Source organism: Nannospalax galili, unplaced genomic scaffold (genome assembly GCF_000622305.1).
Source record: "Nannospalax galili isolate Female #2095 unplaced genomic scaffold, S.galili_v1.0 scaffold451, whole genome shotgun sequence".
Taxonomy (NCBI): domain Eukaryota; kingdom Metazoa; phylum Chordata; class Mammalia; order Rodentia; family Spalacidae; genus Nannospalax; species Nannospalax galili.
The window spans coordinates 1,950,426-1,954,869 of record NW_008331662.1 but is presented as its reverse complement, the minus strand read 5'-3'; the positions used below and the strand labels follow the sequence as shown (position 1 = coordinate 1,954,869).

General features: G+C 42.0%; 1 pseudogene; it reads right to left on the bottom strand.

Moving 5' to 3' along the window:
- Positions 1-556: 556 nt before the first annotated feature.
- On the bottom strand, positions 557-726 carry LOC115069217 (annotated as a pseudogene).
- Between the last annotated feature and the right edge of the window lie 3,718 nt (positions 727-4,444).

Below are 4,444 nucleotides of genomic sequence, written 5' to 3'. Positions count from 1 at the left end.
ATTTATGGAACGTCTTAACATAATCTGGTAATATTTATGCCTCTGCATGAGCTCCAACAATAAGGGTTCAACTTTTCAAAATGTAAACTTGATTTCAAATGGTTTCTTCTGCGGGGAATCAGGAAGCTGACATAATTGAAAGCTATATATTTTATATTTAGAATTAATTTTTCTCCTTTTTTCTTTTTATTACCTTCATTAAAAGTCTTTATATAAGCCATTCTAAAACAAAACAATACAGTAAAAAGAGTTAAGAAGAATTCTAAAAGCATTCTATGCCTTTATTCTACAAATGAAGTGGTTGGATTTTTCCACCTTTTATTATTTGACAAATGACTTCAGTTTTCTGCCTTCTTACAACTAGAAAGACCAGGTTTAGTGGGCCTCCACCAAGCTCCTGGAGGCCAGCAGTTACTGAACGTGCTGCCAGCACACTTGTCCCCGGAAAGTCGGAGGCTTAGCTCTATGAGGATCTTGGGCACTTAGATTACAGACTGGAGGAGTGCTGAATAATTCCCAACCAAACTGAACTCTGGAAATACTCATTTTTTTCCACTCAGACTGCATTCTCTCCATCTACTCTCCCAAAGGAGAAAAGAACATTCACCAACAGCAAGTGGCAATTGCAGGAAAGCAAAACCACGAGCCGGCTTCATGCTCAGGAGAGAATGCAAAGAAACTTCTCTAGTAACAAACTATAGAAATGATCCCTGAAAGTATAGTCTGAAATTGCTAAGTTGGAAATATTCTTATCAACCACTTAACATGAGATCTATTCTTTGAACAGATTTTAACGTGCCATATATATTGTTGTCTTCAGGTGCAGTGTGGACCTCAAGAATATGATGACTTTACGTAAATGAAACTTTCTGTCTTCTGATTAGTAAGTCTCCATTTCCCTTTCCCCTCCCCAAGTAGCTTCTCTCTCTCTTTCTCTCCTCTCTCTCCTCTCTCTCCCTCCCTCTCTCTCCTCTCTCTCCTCTCTCCTCTCTCCTCTCTCTTTCTCTCCTCTCTCTCTCCTCTCTCTCCTCTCTGTCTCCTCTCTCTCTCTCTCTCTCTCTCTCTCTCTCTCTCTCTCTGTATGTGTGTGTGTACATGCATGTGTGCTTGTACAAGAGGAGGCCAGAGGACAGCCTTGGGTGTCTTTCCTCAGGAGCCATCCATCCATCCACCTTGATTTGGAGGCAATGAGAATATTGGGATCCACCTGTCTCTGCCTCTTCAGTGCTGAAATAATAAGTGCATACCACCACACCTGGTTTTTTTCCCCTAGCTCTGAGGGATGGGGGTGCAGTGAAAATTGGGTCCTTCTACTTTCAAGGCAAGTATTTTACTGACTGAGCTATCTTCCCACCTCTACTATTACCACAGTCTTGATTTATTTTATTTTATTTTATTTTATTTTATTTATTTTATTTTATTTTTATTTTTTTATTTATTCTGGGTCTCACTCTGCAGCCCAGGCTGGCCTGTAGTTCATGGTACTCCTTTGGCCTCAGCCTCCTAAGTACTGTGATTACAAGCATGAGTCACTAAGCCTGGTTCAAATTTTACAACTTCTTTTTCTGTACTAGAGACTAAACCCAGGATCTCATGTATGCTAGATGAGCATGCGACCACCTAGCTGCATCCCCAGCACCTATGATTTTATGAAAAGGATTATTATGAATTTGACTATTCTAGATATTGATATATGTGCAATCATGCAGCATTTGTCTTTCAATGTCTGACCTGATTTTTAGTAATGCCCTCAAAGCCACTTCATGTTGTCTTAAGGGACAGAATTTCCTTCTTTTTAAATGCTGAGTAATAGTATGTAGATATCACATTTTCTCCACCCATTCATTCCATCTGTCAGTGGATAGTGGAGCCATTTCTTCATCTGGTCCTCTGTGATCAGTCCTGGAATGAACATGATAGTATTAATAGTATGTCTTTAAAACCCTCATTTCAGTGATTCTGGATCTCTGCCCATGAACAAGATTGCTGGATCAGACAACGTCATTTTCTTTTTTAATTTTATGAGGAAACTCTATACTAGTTTCCACAGTACATGCACCACTTTTGCATTGCTATCAAAGGTGTGTGAGCCTTCTAGTGTCTCCAGATCCCTGCCAATACTTGCTCTTTTTTTAAAAAAATTACTTTTATTTGATATGCATGAAGCTGGGTGTGGTGGTGCATGCCTTTAATCCCAGCACTCAGGAGGCAGAAACAGACAAATTTCTGTGAGTTCGGAGCCAGCCTGGTTGACATAGTGAGTTCCAGGCCAGCTGGAGCTATAGGGAGACCCTGTCTCAAAAAGTCCAAGAAATAATAATTATTATTTTATGTGTATGAGTGTATTGCTTGCATATATGTAAGTACACCCATGTTTTGTAATGCCCACAGAGGTCAGAAGAGGGTGTCAGATCCTCTGGAACTGGAGCTACAGACAGTTGTTAGCTGCCATGTGAGTGCTGGGAACCAAACCCCTGTCCTCTGCAAGAGCAGCCAGTGCTCTTAACCGCTGAGCTAGCTCTCTAGTCCCAGGATGGCTATTATTAAACATACAAATAAAAGACAACTTGCATGTGATGGCTCAGCCTGTAATTCCAGTTACTAAGGAGGTCCTCTGCAAGAGCAGCATACACTCATAACTGCTGAGCCATCACTCCAGCCCTGGGAAGAAGCTTTTCAGTTTGTGAAGCCCCGCACTTTTTATTTTTGCTGTTTAAATTGGAGTCATATTTATGAGATCATTGCCAACATGAGTGTCATGAAGCTTTCTCCTTAACTTTTCTGCTAGAGTTTTCTAGTTGTGGTTCTTATGTTTAGCAATACCTTTCATTGGTTGAATGCTGATTTCCACATTGGCTCAAAGTTATACTTGAAAAAGAGTTTAAGTTTTGGGAAGTTATGAGGATCTTTTGACTAAAGAACAAAACTCCCACATTGGTCATGGATGCCCCATATGCTACCGAAACAATGGAGACTCTTGCCATTTCTCTTGGTTGCCCAGCAGAAGTAGAGATAAGACCCATTGCTGAAGATAACACACACCTTGGGTACAGGATACAGAAAAACCAAACTGGAACTGATCTGAAAGCCTCCTCCCTGTCAGCCAGCTTGCATAGTGCCAGAAGGTACAATGCAGGCTGCAAGGGGTCAAAAGACATCAGTGGTCTTACACAGCAGAGAACTCAGTGGACCACAATAGCAACCTGACAGGCAAGATGTGCCCATTAGTGCAATAGAGCCAAAACAATTATGGGCACTCAAGTGTTTTCTGATTGATTCTACAAGAAGGAATTTCATGGCTGGCACTGTAAATGCAATTTAGATCCGTGGTTAAGGACTCCAGAGAATGCAACTCCCTGCTCTGTGTCCACCCTGCACGCCCTGAGCCTGCACTGCAAAGCACGATGGCTCGTTACCCTCATTCTTAATCAGGGAAACTTCTCTTTACAAGTAAGAACGGTGAATACAGAGTTCAGCTCTAAATGGGACATTCATACCACCCCATCTGAGGCTTCCAGAACAATGTAGAAGAGTGAGAGGAAAGAATGTAAGAGCCAAAAGATGGAGAGAAGTGCTGTGAAATGCCATCTTCTAGACATGGCATAGTCAATGCAATCATGATCTCACAGCACCAGTGACTGTCTGCGATGGGCCTACACGAAACTGGGCCTGCCGATAGTCAGTCATAGATTGGGGAGGGGCCACATGGCCCTGCCCCTCCTGCTGAACTACTGGTTACTGATGGATTCTGGGAAAGGGGCAAACATTTTCTTTAGCTATGTACCCACCGATGAACCCACCAAACTCCAATGGATCGTTCCAAACCCATGGTCACAGATAGTCCTGGTTAAACTCCATGGATCAGAAAACAAAACAAAAAGATATGAATGTGGGAAAGGGACTTGCAGGCAGGAGGGGGAGGTAACAGAGGTGTGAGGGAGACAAGAGAGGGTGAGGGTGACAGCAATCAGAATCCATTATGTGCATGTATGAAATTGTCCCCCAAAATTAATAAAATATTTAAAAAAGGAGCAAAACTCAGAAATCATAAGCCAAATGTCAATGACAGTTTCTATATTCCTGCAGTTCTAACAGCCAGAGTATCTCTGGTTGCTTGGACATTTTGGCACACATGACCACACTCTTCAAAGACTGTAAACAGTGTGGTATGAGTGCTGTTCAGGAAGAATTACTGCACTATAAAGTTACAGAGGCACTGAGCATCCTTCACTTTCCTGGAAAGGTACAGTGCCTTCCCTGCTCATTATTCTGTACATTGTGACACACACACATACACACACACACACACACATCACCCTTTAACACATACAGCTTGACCCAACTCACGACTTCTGGGACTCTGTGCTTTGATATGAAATCCAACCCTAGGGCTCATGAGCTGTATTAAGTTTCATCTATTGCATTCGTTACATTTCCAGAAGAA